The 19,424-nt window shown below is 34.5% G+C and overlaps 1 long non-coding RNA gene across 1 annotated transcript; it reads right to left on the minus strand.

Annotated features, from left to right (window-relative positions):
- Positions 1-1,529: 1,529 nt before the first annotated feature.
- Positions 1,530-3,522, minus strand: LOC131554936 (uncharacterized). The gene is made up of 3 exons (XR_009274479.1): positions 3,444-3,522; positions 2,182-2,247; positions 1,530-1,841 (listed from the first exon to the last, which is right to left on the minus strand). It is a non-coding gene; the product is annotated as an uncharacterized LOC131554936 (long non-coding RNA).
- Between the last annotated feature and the right edge of the window lie 15,902 nt (positions 3,523-19,424).

Genomic DNA, 19,424 nt, shown 5'->3' on the forward strand with positions numbered 1-19,424 from the left:
CCATATAAAAGTGTGTTATTATGAGGTCTCTAGCATCTGACCATGACTGCAGTGCACTGGAAGGTGATGTGTTATGCATAGGCAGCATGCTGGCTGTACAGATCCATGCATAGCAAAATCTATCACACTCCTCACATCAACACTTGGTGCACAAGCCTGTTTATTCCTGTAGGCACAGCTTTGAATGCCTCCTTTATTTTTGCTGCTTTCCCTGCCAAAGAGTACGTGATGTTTGCTGTTCATATACATTTTTCTCGTTCCTCACCTTGCTGCCCTGCTAGTGGCTAAGCAGCTTAGGTGGCTCTTCCCTAAACTGTAGTAAACTTTTTATTTCTAAAGGTATTTTGAGGGTGTTCTTTTAGTCAATCTTGCTTCCATCCACAGTCCTCTCTGCCCATTAACATCACACCTGGCATACACCTTTGGTCACGATGAAACTTATTTGCTCATTACACCATGGATCTCAGTGAGGCACTTAGGCAGACAAGCTTCTTCAATTTGGAAGACTTTGTCTAATGCTGAATGTTATTTTGGTGAAGTTTTGAAGCAACAATTGTTAGGTCCAGCTTCAACTAGCTCTTACCCTGGAACTACAAAAACTGTCATTCGTGTTCATCCTTTTCACAACACACAATTTGATAGACTTAATCTATCTCTGAAATTTTTATTATAGCCTGGTTGTTCCTCAAGCACAGAAATTATGCCACAGCCTAATCATCCTCTTCACATTTTCTTCTGTCACATAATTATTTGTTGAAGGATTTGAATTGCTTACAGTCTTTGTCACAATCTGAAACAATCCATTAGATCTAATTTTAAATTATTATTCTCAGAGTATATGTGTGTGTATATGTACATGTGTGTGTTTGTAAATATACCTAACATTGTAGTAAAAACCTTCCTTTAAAGCAAGGCCTGCAAGCAAGACTCAGATCTGTCTAAGAAGTTGAGAGAATAAATTTTCAAATCCTTCCAATTAAAGGTGTGTTTTTCTGGTCTATTCCATAGAATTTATTGCAAGAGAACATGTCAAGTTTTAAGTGTCAAGTGGGTAAATGAAACAATGCAAACAAAAAGGAAGGGAAAATTATTTAAGATTCAGTAAATTTTTCATTAGCTGAAGATATTTGTGTCTTCAGAGACTCAGAGTGGGGGTGCTCTACTGGAGAGCTCACAAAATGCATGAGGAGAAAGGCAACCTGTGGAAGCTGTCTAAACCTTCATTCCTGCTCCATCTGTGGTTGCATAGAACAGCTTGTCCAGAAAATTGCGAAATCATGTTTCTAATCTTCTAAAATAGACATTTTTCTAAATGTCTATTTAATCTCCTAAAATAAACATTCTACAACCTCTCTTAGCAAAGTAATCAGCCTCACAGGAGACACAGACATACAGAAAGGTAAAAAGGCAGGAGAAATAAAGAAAAGGAAAAGAAAGTTTTATGCTCAAAGGTCCCTGTACTCCCTCTGTCCCCTCTGTTCACATAAAAGACAATTCCTCTTCTCCCCTGGTTTGTTCTTCCTGATGAAATGGTGACCCACCTGCAGCAACACTGAGACCACGTGAGCTGTCTCTTTGACATCAGTGAAATTGTAACGCTTGGTCTGCACACAGATCTCTACCTCCCTTCTTTTGCTCCCCATTGTATGTACATCAGCATACAGATACTTCAGAGAAAATCTCAGTTATATTAATTTCATGGAAAGGGTAGGAGACCTCTTTATGTAATGCTGTCCTACAGACACTTCCTGATTTGTGTGTGAAGAATTCAGATGACCCCACTTCAGCCTGGAGAAATCATGTATGCTCAAGTCTTCTTTACCTCAAACAGAAAGGAGTCTCTAAATGTAGAAGGTCAAAAAAAAAAAAGAATTTAGAAAAATCACTATAATATACATACCCAAGACCAGAATGAAAGTAGGAATGCTGTCAGTGAAGCAAAACCAGAGTTACTTAGATATTTGAGAACCTACTTTTAACTTTTTACTATGATTGCTTGTATCAGACGACTAAGAAAACACTTTAAAGAATAAGTTATACAGACTACATTATTCCATACTGCCTTTTAATCAGATCATACTCCTTAATTAGTTATGAATAAGCCCATTGATCCATAGGAGGGAGCTCACAGGCGTTGTCTTCAAACACAATATTCCTGGAAGGTAAGAGAAGTATATTTACCATAAATTTTGTCTCCAGTCTCATTTTGAATTTCTTCTATTCTTTTTGCGTTCATACAAAAAATTCCTAGTTCAATCAAAAAAGGCTATGATATTTTAGTCTGCAAATAAAATATCAAATAGTCATCAGCAATGTCACATGAGTAGCTACCTGTAATTACTAACAGTGGGAATTACAGCACACGATTGCTCGAACTTAAATTAAAGCTGAAACAAATTTATGGAGCAATTACCTGCTACTAGACAGTCTTTATGACCGCAAAAAGATAAAATAAAATTATTTCCATTCAGGGCAAGGGTTAAAGATGTTATGAAAGCCACTGAAGCCAGCAGCCTTTGGAGTCCACGGACACCTTCCTGACATCTGGAGCCCAGCCTGACACACCCTGAGATGCAGATGACTCAGTCCCAGGCTGTTGGATAAAACTGATGCCTTTTCCTTTGCAAATTCATCCAGCTTCACAGGAGACTCGTGCCAGCAGCCACACAGACTGCTGCTGCCAGGGCGCTGAATTCAGCGGCACACAGGGGTAGTGCTCGTGAGGGGCGAGGAGAAACATCCAAGCCCTGCACCTAACCTCTGGCCGATCGGGGCTGAGGCTCACAAGTGTAAACACACTTTCCACAAGCACACTCATACTTAGGTAAGACTCTTGAACATCTGCACGGGCCCTAAACACATCTGATATCAACACCCACATCCTGGGACCTCTCACCAGTGTAAAGTTCTCCTCCTGCTTGCTGGATATTCCAGTCTGAAATAGCGAATTGCACGAATACACACACAAGGTAAAGTTCCTGCTCTCATTTATATGTGTGTGTATCCCAGGTTAAGAAGGTCAGAGTCATTATGTTCTGCTAGTGCCATCTGAAGCCCCACCAGGTCACTTACTCATAATGAATGCCTGAAACATCTGATGGATTAGCATCTAAGTTAATTTTTTAAAATCAGATGAGAGAGTAATCCATCTTTACAAAATATAAGTAACCATTATTCACTTAACTATTCATGATGGCAAAAGTACTTATATTAGTACACTAAGCCAAGAAAAATCTGAAAATAATATTTTTATAATAATGCTTGGTATGTTGCACCATAAATATCAAGCCTATACATTTAAATTGCAGTGTAGTGAAAATGCAAGGTACAAAACTCCAAATCTTACTTATAATGGAGTAACTTTCTTACTAATATGTTGTCATTTTTGTCATTATATTGCAAAGGTTCCATATTGTTGTCTCCTTATTATAAGAGTTTCATACCTCTTTGATGTTTCTCATAGACAACTCCTCTAAACATCAACTCTTTCTTCTTCTCCTCACAGCAGCCAACCAACTCCACAACCTACTCCAGTTTCCACTCAGCCACCCGATCCACTCTTTTATAGCACTCCTCTTCTCATTGGCTACAGCTGTGCCCTGTTAAAGTCAGGCCTGTTCCTAATCTCTAATAATTGGCTCATCTGCAACTCCTTAGGGGTAAGATTACTTTTTATACTAGCTTTATTTTCTTATATTCTATCCCCCTACACCAGTACATCTAGAAAGATCACAAATCAAACCTTCTCAAAAATTGTATGAGCTAAGAAATTGTGGAAATAAATAATGTGCTCTATACTACACTATTTATTCTTTTCCATCCATTTGCACTCAATTATATCTCTGCTCTTAATGAAGCAGACTGGGAGGGGAATATCTTTGCACTTGACTTTGAAGAGTGTAGAATATTTCTCAGATGGAACATGTAATAAATTAGTTTATTATAGGTAGCTATAACAATATTAATTAATGGGCAGATGATTGTTAAGAGTGCTAAGTGAATGAAAAAAAGTAACAAAAATTGTTTCTCTTCTGAAAATCACTATTTTTGTAGTGGCTGTAGTTCCTCTGTAGCTTCTCCAAGACATCCAGCAGTAGGTTTGCTGGAAGACGAAAGCGCCTGCAATGGTCTGTTCATGCATATCTGCAAATAAAAGCGAGAAATGGCCTTTGTCTCCATTTTTAGTTCAATGTAAGATTGGCAAGATGGAAATCAGACTTTTGGCGAGGAGCAAATCTTCTAATAATCACTTTTTTATAAGTGCTGCTGACCAAAAGTAGAAGATATATTGCCATGCTGAATTTCAACTAGAGTTGCACCCTAAAATTAACTTATTTGTAGACAAAAAATGACACAAATGAAGCAAAGTTTAGATATAACTCCCAAACTCAAACCTAAATAGATATCATAAAAACATGAAAAGTTTTCTAAACTATTCTTATTTCTAATGATCATTATGTATTCATTCACTTAATTACCAGGGACATTGCTGCTCAAGCCCCATAAAGAGAATTTTGTAGGGAAAATTATAAAAGTACAATTAAGTACATGACACAAAACCATAAAATTTAAGACACTGTGAGAATATATGTCTTTGGGGTTTTTCTCTATAATGTTATTGAAAATTACTTTCATAAAAAAGAAGTGAAAGAGAATAATATTTTGTGGGGGAAAAAAGTAAATGGCAGCAAGATGTTTTTGGCATAGATTCTCTGTCATGTTTGCTTGATTGGTGCTTAGTTTGTTTTGGGTTTGGGGTTGTTTTGGGTTTTTTTTGTGTGTGAGGGGTTATTTTTGTTTGGGTTTTTTGTTTTTTTTTAGTTTTTTAAACATCCATGAGAGCAGGATTACTGCAGAGAGCTCAAAGCCATGTTCCAGGAATCAAAACTACTATCATTTTTGCATCTATATGACAGCATAAATAAACTAAATTACATGAAATTTTGAAAAGCTTCTTTATTAAAAAAAGATTATGCAATTTTTGAAAGATGAATCCAAACCTTTAATATTGAACATTGGCCTAATACTTTCTTGGATAAAACTGCAGTTTTCAGAGCACAGATGATTTTAAAATAAATCCATAGGTAAAACAATTATACCTCAATTAACTGATAACGGCATTTATTAGGCACCAAAGCAAAAAGCAGGAGAAAACAAAATATTCAGATGGCAGTAATAAAACAGGTATCATTCTTTCTATAGTTCATGTCTGTTGTAATAAAGAAAAAAAACATGTTTCACAAAAGCTTCATCCAAATTCCCAGGACTTTTGGTGCTACTGCGATTTAATTTTTCTTTTTTTTTTTCCTTAGAATTTGAAGATATTTTATCTTTCTATTGTGCTGAGATAAAAAAAAAATAAAGCAAATATAAACTTAGATTTCTGATTTGAGGGTAAAGCCCTCAAAAAATAATAAGTTCTGAAGCATTTTGCAAATATTTTTTAAACAATTATGCTAAAACTTAAAATTAAGTCTTCTCCAAAACTCCTCTTTTGAAAAAAAAAATTAAAATGCAGCCAAAAGTTATAGTAGAAAGTATCTTATTGCCAGTGTAAGATATTGAAATCTGAAAGGTTGTTTTAGTTTCTCTTACAGTTCATTCAAGTAAGATCTGTGGAAAATTCTCATGTTTAAAAAGTTCTTTGCTCTCTTTAGAAAATCATCTGACACTAAGTAATTGAAATCTATAACAGTGATTTGCTTTAATTCATTGCCCTCTTAGTGTCAGCTTCTGAAAATATGTGTCTAGTTTGGGTTTAAAAAGGCTTGATCACTGATTCAGTCTCATAGCACCCAAATTTTTTTATATGTACATTCATGTGTCTTTATTTTATGTGCTTACACCATAAAAGAATTTACAGTTCTGACATAGATCTCTTTTTTCATACAACTCGGAGGATTCAATCAAATTTTTCAATACGAACTTTGCACACAAGAAATGAAAACAAATTAAAATTTATTTGTGAATAAGATGCAAGATTATCCAATAATATCAACAGATTGTCTGTTTCAAATGTCTGTGAGGATGAATTATTACACACAGTGTAATATACAGGCTTTCCATAGTAATTAACTATGCAATACAAATTTTAACTGACCAAATCATGTTGCCTTATGGTTTCAGCCATGGTGCATTGTTTCTGTGATGCTGTGATGGGAAGGCTGGAACAAGGATTTAATATCTTTGAGTTAAAAAACCCTTAAAATTAAAACATTTTTAGTCTTTATCTTTGGAGATTCAACTTATCAGAGGAAAATTTCACTTTATGTAGGAAAATTTCAGATAGTATCAAAAAATGCAAAGATAAATCTAAGATGAGATTAAGTAGGCTTGAATATATTCTTAACTCTTGTAATAAAAAAGTGCTGTCGCTTTTTTTTACTTAAGATTTATGGAACTTAATCCATAAAATATATAGATTTAAGCAGCACAATATTTAGTGACAAAGTGGGGAAAGGCACTCCCATGGATCCTAAAAAAACTGTTTGTTTTGAGCAATGTGCTGAAAACGTGTTTCAGGTTTGCTGCTTTCATCATCCACAGCTGAACCTTTTGTAGCAGTTATCACTACGTCTGGATGACTTTCAGGTGACTGAACAGGGAGAACAAATGAATAAAAGTTAAAGGCAAAAAAGTTACTGCACTCACAGACATTGTAATGTAAGTCATTCTGCTGCTGGTTGTTATGGTAGAATTCTTCCCCTCAAAATACATCCTCACTTCTTTCTTTGCTGAGATTGTTCCTAAAGAAGGATAAGTTGATTGTCTGAGTGGCTTAGTTTTTTAATTTTTCTCCATACCCAGTCAGCAAAAGAAGTGATCAATAAATAATACTGAAACCCCTTGGCAGGTTATAGTGATTTTGCATATGGACATAATCAGATTGCCTGTGGATAGTCCAGGCACTTCAAAGACAAAGGGAATTCTTCAGTTACGGAAGCACTCTGTACATATGTACAGAACATAGAGCACACATACATAAAAACGTATATCAAATAAATACATATATGCGCATATAAAAAAAAAAAAAGAGAGTTTTAAAAGCAGAAATTCCAGAAGAATAATCCAAGAGGACAGTGTTATCAGCAATATTCAGTATATTTGAAAAACTCTTTACATGCTTTCTTACTTGGTGTGAACATTACCAATCAATCAGATGACCGATCCCTAAGGTGCAACAGAGCACAAAAGTATTTGCACATACATGCATTCATGATCAGGGAAAAAGAGCTGATTTTACTAAGAAATAAAGGCATACCATATTTTCTTCATTTAAAAAAAAAAATAACCCTTTTGAAAAGGGTGGTTTTTTTCATGTTTAGGCTATTTGTCTTAAAAAATTTAGTCAATGAAGCAAAAACAGATTTAAAAACCCCACAACCTGTTCTGTGGCTAGTAGTGCAAATATTAAAATATTATTAGCTAAGTCCTCAAAAAAAAGAGCAAATTTGTAGTAAAATCCAATTTCTTTTTACATTGCCTATGCCATGTTCCCTTTCTAAGGCATTGATATTAAGAAGGTGACTAAACCGTGTGTAGATGGTTTAAGTCTATAATGATAGTACCCTTACATATTAGAAACATAGGGAGTGTGTTAGTGCAATGCTAAGGCAAGCCCTAGATTCTTAGGGACAGATTAATATGTGTTTAGTAAGTGTAAGGAGCTAGTCAGCATCTGACATGTTAGAAGTACATCTGCTGAGGGCCTGAATTTGCAGGAGCTGCATGCAGAACTCTATAGCTGCAGTAATGTCACTGACACTTGTTTTACACGTCAGAATAAAGAGAGCAGAAAGAAAGGTACAGTTGGGCAATTTACTTTAGAATGGTGGAAACTTCGCAGTATTTAACATACTGCAGATAACACTTTACATTTTTGAAAAGTGCGTTGTGCCATTTCTTCTACATCACTATTTTTACTGTTCAGCTTTTGTGTGCTTACAGCACCATGATTTATTATCTGCTGCTAGCTTCTCTTCAAAGTAATTCTCAATCCATTTCATTTCCTTCATTAGCTCTCCCCTTGTTTCTCTCCTTCACCCTTAATCTCCCTTGCTAACCTTTCCTGTTTAATTTTCTTTTCCTCTTTAAACATTGTATCCAAAATGCGTCCTCCGCAGTTTTAAGAGCAAAATCCCCAGGCGTTCACCTTTCCATTCTTCAATAAAACTCCACTTGCAAAGCGTGTAACTATCTCAGCATGTTATTAGTCAGTGTTGAGCAAAAGAAATGCTGCAGTGCTAAATGGAGTCATTAAAATGCCTAGTGACAACAATAAGTGCTTGAGGAAGCTGGCATTTCCCATTTGCTAGTCTAATAGCTATATTAGGGCCATCTTTCTTTTGTGGAGAAGATAAAAAGAATATATTCAGTATTTGACTGTTTCCATTCTTCACCATCGCACTGCTCCTGCCCTGACTTTATTCTTCCTCTGTAGCTTCATACCCATTCCTGGAAAACTGTTAAATCTTTTTCTCATTCCTTTTAAATCAATACTGGTTTTAACATCAGCTTCAATGGGCTGTGTGTATCAGGCTCTGGAGGGGAAGGTGGTTCTCCACTGAATGCTTTTTGTCTCAATGAGTGTTAAGTGCACCAAGCCTATGTCTGCTTGCCTGTTACAGATATCTTAGGTGCATCCTAATACGCTAGTCAGGGTACCAAGAGGAGCATAACTATGTTAGCACAGCAATTAACACAAGCTTAATTGACCCTGATGAGAAACAGGATATTTTATCTAGAGACACAGAGGGTTCTTGTTCATGTGTCATGGAAGTACTTGCTAATCATGGAGTTAACAGCACTCTTTTTGGATTTCAAGTGGTATTCCCATTCTGATTTACAGTCTTCTACCAAAAATGGTGTGGGGTTTTCTGGCTGTAGTTTCTAAGTGGATGGTGGTTTATATATGAGGTGCATAAGTTTTTTGGTGGAGTTTAAAATATATAAAAATGAGTCAGTGAACACATGGTTCTTGTGCTTGTTTCTTTCCAGTGATATAAAGTATAGAGAAATTCAAGGAATTTCAGATCAAGATTTATTCTCAAGTCTTCAAACAATTTCCTGAGATTTGTTTGTAAATAAGAAGCATTAATCAGGTAAATGAAGTAGAGAAGGTGTATGTAAAAGAAGATGTAATTAAAAAAAAAAAGAAACCAAAAATAGAGCATTGAATATTTTTTAAACTTAAACCTCTCAACTATGCACCAATATCATCATGGAGCAAACGTTTGTGAAAGCCTAAGAATTAAAAAAATAAAAAAAGGTCAAAATGTATGTTCCAGTTGCTAGCTTTGCCTTCATGTCTGCATCTCTCACTGGGCACTCATTTAACATTCCTGCCAGGACATTTAGTCCATTTTAAACTGTACTAACTGATAGAATAAATTATGCAATATAACCTCAGGCAAGTAAATGTTAAGAGAGTTTGTATGTCCTGTCATTAAGCATCTGCCATTAGAAGCCATGCTATATGTTGAGCTAGAATCTCCAGACTAAACAAAAGAAGTGGTTGATAATAGTTCCACCTATCATGAAGTTAGGGGGAAATTTGCCACATTAGAGGAAACACTTCAATAGCATAAATATATTCATTTGTCTCTGAAACCTTAGAGAGCAAATAGTAATGGACATGCAACTTCCCATGACAAATTATGAACCTCAAAATTAAATTGTTGATCTTGTGCTTATTGGATTCTAACTTCAGATAGTATGCACAGATAGTAAGTGCAACACCATTTTAATGCTTCAATGTCTTCTGGTTTGGCTTGTGTTCTGCAGCCAAACTGTAACTGAAGGTTTGGGGTTTTGGTTTTTTTTTTTTTTTTTTTTGTTTTGGTTTTTTTTGTTAGTTTGCTTTTTTGCTTCTTCTTCTTCTTGTTTTGTTGGTTTTTGAGGGTTTTGTGTTTGTTTTTTTGTTGTTTTTTGTTTTTTGCTTCTTGACTGCTGTTTCTATTGAGTTCTGCAGATTTTCTTTGACAGTTTTACTAAAATTATAATTTTTTCTCTTAGGGAAATGATCATCAGAGCACTGACACATTTAATCTTTGTGGTTTTTTAAGACATTGATGGTGAAGTGCTGAACTTAGTTTAGCTGTCATATAACTGCCAACTAGTTGCTCTCCATGGCCTCTTCTATCCATAGTTCAAAAATGCTGAAGCTCACAAGAGAAAGAACAAGGAGGCTGTCATTCAATAAAAAAAATCACACAGTTTTCCAGCTTTTGTTTTTTCATAAATTTGAGGTTTTTGCTACACAGGAATTTTTTCTTTTTTTTTTTAATTTATTTTAAGCATAATAAAGTAATGAATGCTTGACCTGAAACTTCTCTGCCTTAACTTTAGATACCTACACTTAAGTATCTACTCTTCTTTTGTTAATCAGATTAATTGCCCTCCTTGAAGTTTCCTGTTCATATGCATTGATTATTAAAATATAAAGTCTACCCCTGCTGTCAGTGATCAGTCCTGAGCATGATCCATATAAAGTAGCTATTGATAAATAAATTTTCCTTGTGAATATCTCCTTTCTATAGAGGTCACTTCATCCCTTTATGTTGCATACAGAAAGAGCAAGAGGAACATCTTCAAAAATGTGGTAAAACTAATTCATTTGAGGAATTTTAATTGCGCATATAATTAGCAAAAAAAGAATAAAAATAATTAAAATTTTCTTTTGGGCTTTTTCATTTGCTTTTTTCATCCGTACTTGATCTTTTATCCACCTTTTTTTCCTACTCAATAGCTGGAATTGTAGATATTTAAGTAGGATGTATTCTTGGAATTTTTTTAAACTTATTGTAAAATATTCTAAATATCAATCTAGTACTGAAATTTCTAGTTGTATTTTTACTTATTGCATTTGTTCTTAGGAAAATAATAATAGAAATTTGAGAAGAAAATAAATATTTGTGGTTTGCCTGTTTCTGCCAAAATGATGATGACCAGTTTTCACACACTGCAATTCCCTGCCCTGATGCAAAGATGTTGAAAGAGATCTGAAGGATGAAGGTAGCCTGAAGCATGGGGAATTGGTTGTTATTTTCAGAAGTCCCAAACTGCCTTACTGTATTATGAACACTGAACTTAACATTTTCAAAAGCTATCTCTCACTTTTGCAGAATATTTAATCTACATGTAAAATGGTTTCAAAAGTGGGTCCTTAATGCATGCAAAAAAACAATAGAAAAGAAAAAAAAAAAACAAACCAAAAATTCAACAAACATGTGCCACTACTACTTTCAGTTAAAAAAAATTAATGCACCAAGACATGCATGTAGTAAAAGAAAAGATCTAGAAGAAAATGAGTAAGACATCAGAGGAATTTTTAAAGTTGTGTTGCAAATCACAGAATCACAAATTGGCTGAGGTTGTAAGTGACCTCTGGAGGTCATATGGTGCAACAACTCCTTCACTCAAGGGGGACAAATCATAGTTTGTTTCTCATGACTGAGTCCAGATAGCTTGTGTAGACTCATTAACCTCTCTGGGCATTCTGTTGCAGCATTCAGACATGCTCGTGGTGAAAAAGTGTTCCCTGAAGTTGAGACAGAGCCACCTGTGTCAACTACCCCCAGAAGCTGTTACTGGGCTCCACTGACAAGAGCTTGTCTCCATCACTTTGCACCCTTCCTTCAGGTATTTATATACACTGATTGATAATTTGCTCCTTGAGTCTTCTTTACGCTGAACAGTCCTGGTTTTCTCAGCTTTTCCTGAGAAAAAGGACGGCAGGAAGGATACCCTCTTGTTCTGGCACTGCTTGGTGAGCATGAGATTCTGCAGAGCACCTGTCCTCGTTAGCCCCTTTACCATGTAGGAAGTCATGAATGCACTCTGAGAACCACCTGTACTGTACATAAGATGTCTGCTGTGTTCCTTTTCCAGAAAATACCAGGGTGGTGGAAGTGCCCCTTGATGAGCAGGGCCTGTGAATATGAGGCTGCTCCTATCTGTCCTGATCTTCTTGGTTCTATGGAAAATAGAAACACTGCCACAGGATTGAGCTAATGTGGATGAAATGCTTTTAGTTTTCAAGAAAATATATATAATTTCAATTCTGTGCATGAATTTAACTGTCTCATGGATTACTGTACAGATATATTCTAGATAGTGACCAATTTTATTAGATTTTATTTATGTGGAAAAAACAAAAGTTTAAATTTTGACTTTTTTTTTTAAGTCTGATAATGCAGTTTAGCTTTGTTCCCTTTCTTGTTAGTTAAAGAAATATTCAATTTTGCTTTCAACGAGGCAGTATAACCTTCCCAGAAGCAAATTCTAAACAAACACATTTCAACTACATTATTTGATATTCCTATTGGCCAATTTACTCCAAACAGGAATTTTCCATAACTGTGTTTCTGTCTCCTCTTATCTTAAATTAACTGCATGACAGTGCAACATGCATTGGACTGTAAATTAATTCTCTTCTGCAATCCTTCAGCAAGATGCACTTGCCTTTGCATATGTCCTTTCAATTATGTCAAAATAATAATTTTGTTAATTCTAGGTTTATTTAACAAGGGTTCAAATATCTGATATTTCACAGTAACAGAATTTAGTAACAGACACTTAGTGATAAATTTCATGAACATCCATTTTTGTTTCATAGGGATTTTAGTGCTCCATTTAATATTAGAAATTTTAGAGTGCCTTTAGAGTGCAATTAGAAATTTTCAAGTGCATTTATTAGAAATATAGAGTTCACATTAATCAACATAGAGTTTAATTTGCTCAAATTTATGATCTAGTTCTAGATTAATTGCAGGCATGCCCTATTGAAAAAAACACAGAATTTTAATATACTTATGCCAAATCAACATGTGCTAAAGATTATATCTACAGATTAAAAAGTAATCAAACCCTAAGTGTAGGAATCTATTTTAGAAATCTGTTTTCTAAATTTTAAGTGTGTCTGCCAACAGTTTAATAGTAATAAATTATTTTTTTCTTGTCATAAGTCACATCTTACGTTCTAGATTGGTCATCACTACCTAAGAAAGTGGATTAAACTGCAGCATCTCACCATATAACTGACAAATTTTCCACCAAGATGATGTTTGGACCAGGAATCAGTCTTCTCAAAATAATCACCTGTATTTCTGGCACAATATTTCCCAGGGAAAGTAAAATATCTTCCAGCAGAAGAGACAATAGGAAGAGCACACAAAGATGGGTAAACTGTCTCACATGTACTGCATGGTAAAGAATATCCACATGCATTTGTCCCAGTTTCACTATTAACTTAAAGTTTACATTAAAGTCTTGAGTTAGAAAAAAGTGAGATGACATTCAGTTCTCAGTCAGCATCAAAGTTAACCTATTATTCTAGCACTTCATTATAGTGAATTTTTAATTTTAATTTAAATTAATGAGATAAAAATAATAGCTCAAACTCTATCCCTTATGTTTGGCTTAATTAAAAAAGTAAATGAAAAACCAGTACAAATATTGCTTTATATATACCACATTTTTTGTGTGATGCTGCTACTTCTAATATTTTCAGTAGCTTGTTGCATACAGGTCATTTGTGTAGATCTTGTACTGTATTTTAACATGAGGCTACTGGCTTTCAAAAATATTTCTTTGAAATAGTAAACTACTAAAAAATGGATTAATGTAACTGTAATTCTAAATGAAGGAATTTATTTTTTTAAACTTCTTTTTAACAAGCAGACATCTTTTCTCCAGAACAAGGGTAAATCTGGTGCCAAAAGGAAAAGAATTTCTTTTATTTTTTTTCTATTCATGATCAAAAGTTTTTTCATTTTCTTCTCATTTCTGCCATTATTAGTAATACTGAGTAGTTTCAAAGACAGTTCATTTACCCTGTCCATGTTGCTGCTATTACAAAAATAAATTATTAGGGGATAACACATATTTTCTATTTATACTAGCTAAACTGGTCAAAAATAGTAGGCTGTAGTCAACTTACTTCCAAGGATGTTGTAAAATTATTGCATATATAATTTGTAGCATATTTTTAATAATAACTTGATTTAAATACTAGACTTTAACCTGCTAAAAGGTTTTTTTTAATTTCAACATTGACATGTTAACTACAAAAATTTGAAACACCTGCTTTATAGTTGCTTTACAGATTCATTTAAAAATTAATTGGCAGATTTTTACCTTATACTCTGTGCATTTGTTATATAATCTATTCCACTGACACTTCAGTTAGATGCAGATCCTTTGATGGGTTGGATATAAGATTGAGTTTTGAAGTGAAAAACCTCCACAAAGTCTCTCAGAACCAACAGAAATGGTCCTTTTTAACTCTCGGGGCATCATTTAATGTCATTATATTGCCATGGCTGTGTGTCTTGATATCCCACTTACAAATCTCATCTGAAGACATTTGATTTTTGCTCAAATATTCAGCACAAGAACAGAACTAAACCCACAATATTTAGAGCAGCACAAACATTTCATACGCTTAGCTTTGTATTAGTCAGAAAGAGAAACTTGCCCTGCTTAAAACTGTACTGTTTATGTGAGTTTTTATGTGTATTTTTAAAAATATAGGTAATAATTTTTGAAAATCTACAGAATAAGTACTAATGTGTCTAAATTAGTACCTTCTCCCTTTATTGATACTAAAAAAATCATTTAAGTGCTTTCAAAGAATTGATCCAGCCACTCAAGATTATGCCTGCCTCCCTTTTTATCACTAAGATAAACATCAAAGTGCAATGGTAGGTAGAGTTTAGGCCCTAGCATACAGGGAAAATTTATCCAGGAAATCAGGATTGCTAGGAACATATCTATAATATCATCACCTATATTTGTCTACCTTCTCATTCTCAAAATTCTCCTTCTAGGAGTTATAATTCAGTTCAGAAAAATTCAGTGTACTTTTTGGGTTCTCTTAGGAGCAATGATACCTTTAAAATTGTTTGGGTTTGTGTATTTTTCCATTAAAAGAGAGTGGCTGCTGCAGAAGAAAACCTCTGGAGAAATTGCATCCTCTTTGCCGAACAAATAGGTATGCCCCAGGAGAGACCTCTCCAAAGCCTGTAGGGTGAAAACTACACAAAATACAACGATAGGAAGTGTGAAAAGGGCTCAGTAACACCGGGGATTTGGAGTATTCACAGAGCAGAGAGGCTGAAAAAGAGTAACAGGAAAAAGACAGTCTAGCTATCATGGGGATGGAAGGAGAAGGTAATGAAGCATCAGAGTTTTCTCTTAGCAGACTTTTTCACAATCTAGAAACTGCAGAATATGCTGATGCCTTAAAGTATGATCCACCTGGATGCAATAGGAAAAAATGATAAATTATTGTTACATTTTTTATTATTTAATCTCCTCAAGCCTTCTCTATTTAAAAGTATCTTGGAATTTTTAATAGATTTGTTCAACAAAACTGCCTTCCTATTTTTAGTGGGTTGGGATTTATTTTAGGTTTATTTTAAATATTTTTATATTGGGTTTTTGGGAAGGGAGGTTCTGTTTCTTTGCTTTTTAAGTTTTTTGAGAAACATATTATAAAATAGCAAGTCAGATCTACACAAAAATGGCTTATTCAGGGCCTTTTTACTTATTGGTTTATACATCAGTGGAAATCAGAGCTGGAAAGGAATTCAGGGTAGAGACCTACTCTGCCCCCTACCCAAAGATATGACCAGCTCTACCCAACCATGTCTGAAAAATGCTTTTCTAAATTGCTGTTAGAAAGTATAATCAACACAGTTTCATATAACGAACGCAATTAATTTTCTGAACTGTTTTCAATTCTCCTGGTCACTAAAATATTTTTTGGATAAATGCATTCCAACCCTATCACTCCTCAGTCTATTTGCAGAAGGTTAAAGGTTAAAGAGGCAGCTTTTTCCTTTTACTTATATAATTTTTTTTTTGTTGGCTTATACATTTGAAGGTATTTTTCGCTGATCATCAGCCTTCCCATTGTCTGAATGCCTTTTAAACACTGATGTGACTTTAGCAAGTCAGGGTTGATAGATCCTTATGATCATTACTGATATTCTTTTTGAAGGTTTTTCAGTTGTTCCACATGTCAGAAATGAATATAATATTTTAGAAAGAAGAATTTCCAAATTATATTTCTCTGTTTTCACACGCAGGCGCATGTGCTCATATGTGTCCACGTACATCTAAATATACATAACCTATGCTCACTTAAACTATTTGTCCCTAAAATTTGTTGGCATTTTGGAGTTTATAGGGTTTGTTTTTCTGTTTTGTTTCAGCTTGCTTGCAGGTGGTGCTGTTAATTGAGCTAATAATTTCAGAGTCTGGACTTTTAAGCAAACAACAGATGAATAAATTAATTATAAAACTGAGAGAATGAACGCTGTCCAACGTACAAAATCAGTTGTTCTGTAGCCATAAGATAAAGACTACCTGAGGTGCATACAGAACTCTTGGAGTTGGAAGGGACTTCTGGAGATCACCTAGTCCACCCCACATTCAAGGCAGGGTCATGTAATGCACACTGGTACACTCTGGTAGCTCCTTGTCTTTTTTGAACTGAAGACCACAACTGAAAACTACACTCCAGATGTGGCCTCACATCACCCTTGATCATCATCTGATCATCAGCATCATGGGATGATCCTTATAACAACAAAACCTGTAATCTCAGGAAGACCACAAGTGGTCTTCTATTCCAATTCTAGAAGTAATTTGTGACTTTTATTAAAACATATTTCTAGAATACTAGTACACATTTTCCAAAGGGAGATAATTCCAAGAGCTGATAGCATAATGTTGAAGTAAAGTTTACAGTACTAAAGTAAGAAAGAAACAAACTATTTTCTCAAACTAAAATTCTTTAATGGAATTTTAATTTCTCCAATCCTTTACAATCTATTTAAAGACCTAATAAAGAAAGTTAAACAAATGAGCCATGAAGTCCAATACTAAACTTAATATTGGTTTATGTTGATCAATATTACAATTTATTTAATGCAATTCAACTTCTTTTGTGATTTTTGTCTACTACACAATGTTCCTTTAAGTTGTCTTGCTATTCATTTAATTATCTCAGGGAGATAGACATTCAAATTAAATTAAATCCAAATACTTTGACACATGGGAGGCATTTAGCAGCTGCTAATGCGAAACACTAAATTGAACAGAATCTAAACAAGAGTTTTAGAAACACTCCTCAAATGAAATTGCTTTCCTTAATGCTTCTGTTGTTGTTCTTACTTTTCCATCCCCAGAAGAACCTTTCAGGAGAAAAACTTTCAAGGTAGCTAGGATGTCAAGTCTGTGACAATGGGCATGATCTTACCCAGCAGAAGCATCTCAAAATAAGTTTTTTATCCTTCATCTTTGTTACTCATACTTCTATTCTTCTTTAGGTTTTGTTTCCGTACAGATTCCATGATCCCAAAAATTACCATAATAATTAGCTATAGAAAACATAAATTTAATCTAAAAATTATATTTTAACTGTTAGAAACAGTTATGTCCTTTCTACAAGACAAATAATCAAACAAGTTTGTTTATTCAACAAGCTAACCGCATTAGACCTGTTTTTTGCATTTACTATTTCTAATATTTGGCATTTATAGCATCTCTGCGTCATAGTTTTTTTATCTGTTAAGAACTATCATAGTTTTAAGTTTGAAAAATTGATGGTTTTCTTTTCTGAATCCATACATCAAGGCTCAACACAAAATGTGGCAAATTTGCCTTTTAATAAAAATATTTGGCTTGCACCATTGCAAAGCACAGCAAGATATCAGGAAATAGCTGAGCAGTGATAACTTGGTAACTAAAAATCCAAAAGAAAAAAAGTTAAATAATTTTAAGAAAATTTTTTTGCTTTGTTGAGAGAAGATGGAATATAATGATTTTGAAATCTTGATATTTACTATCCCATGTTTGTCTGCAAGATGGAATACATTTCTACAAGGAACATTTTTGTGAGCATGTAGATCCCTTTAACAACCGTGCTTCACCCACTTAATCAGTTAACAAGATTAAGAGGAAACATAGAGTTTATGTAATTTTTTAAGATGACATATGATACAAAAGAATAGGGAGTAAAGTGGGGGAATAAATAAAAGTGATAATTCAGATCCAATAGTGCCTTGGAACAGTTTTGAATTTTTTAAAGTAAAAATATTCAACTGCAGGCTACTTATGTGATAGAAAGCTGAAATACCATGCTAGTTAGCCATGCTACTTTTGCTCCAGCAAAGGGGATACACAGTCTTTGGCTGCTGTATGCCTTGTCAACAGGGCTGTGACTGATGCAAACCCATGGGGGCTTCATATAGTCTCAGAGCAACCTAGCAGTCAAACTGGAGCACGCTTCTGATAGCCCTACTTCCCTTTCTGACTCTGGGCCATAATCTCAAAACTAGTCCAGCTGTGTATTTTCTATACATTTTACCTTGCGTGTTTATTTTAAAAGTTTATCTTGAACACTCACAACAAATAAAATGTCAAAAGTGTGATGACTGAATTACTCTGTCACTTCAGAAAACCACTGAAAATGCAAAATTAAGCTATTTCTTAGGTATTTGGTCATCAAGTCCAACTCTTAAATGTCTGTAAGAAGTGTGTGTTTCCATCACTTGGTGATTTTATATAGTTATGCCACTAGCTTTTTTTCCCCCTTTAATTTAAATATGTGTTGCCAAATGTCTGTCAAGACAAATATAAAGAGTACCCTGTAGTGCTTTCTAAAATTTTATTGCTGCTATTAAGAAACCATAAAGCTTTCACAGGGCTATGACTATGTTCATGTAAAAGCGAGCAGCAAATCATGAATTTCTGCATTACCTGCAATGGCCAAACTAGTGTGAAAGGTTTGGTTATTCTTTTTCTCAATAACTTTTTTCATTCGCAAAAAACACATTAGAAGTGCAAAATTTATCTTCTCATTTTAAAAGGAAGAAAAAGACTCTCACAACAACCTAAGCCAGGCTAAACTTTATGGTATGTGAAAGCAAAGCCTCAGCATAGTATTTTTAATTCCAGTATTAATATTCATTAAAGCACAGCCTACCTCAAGGCTAATCATAGCAGACTATAAGATATTTCTCCAATTTTTTTTGGAGTTTTTTGCCTCTCCTTTATATAAGCATAATGGAAAACATTTTAGCACCTTTTCAGTCAAGAAAATGTGAGTTTCAGAGTAAAGAGATACACAGCAAATCCTGACAGAATGATTAAATGTACTAACCCAACAGGCAGCTAAGGTGGCACACAGGACCCATCAGGATTGTGCTCTGTCTCTTCACCTACCCTTTGATTCCAGCTCTTTTGATTAAGGTGTCCTTGTCTCAGAGGTCAGTTTAATTCTATCACATCCAAATATTCTAGGTAAAGTGTGCTGCACATGTGCAGACTGCAGGCTCATTTGTTACATTATTGTTTGCTGCCACTTTTGAAGGTAGGTGTCTGTTTGAAGAATGTGCAGTGGTTGGAGGGTCAGG

This window comes from Ammospiza caudacuta, chromosome 2 (assembly GCF_027887145.1).
Source record: "Ammospiza caudacuta isolate bAmmCau1 chromosome 2, bAmmCau1.pri, whole genome shotgun sequence".
Lineage (NCBI taxonomy): Eukaryota > Metazoa > Chordata > Aves > Passeriformes > Passerellidae > Ammospiza > Ammospiza caudacuta.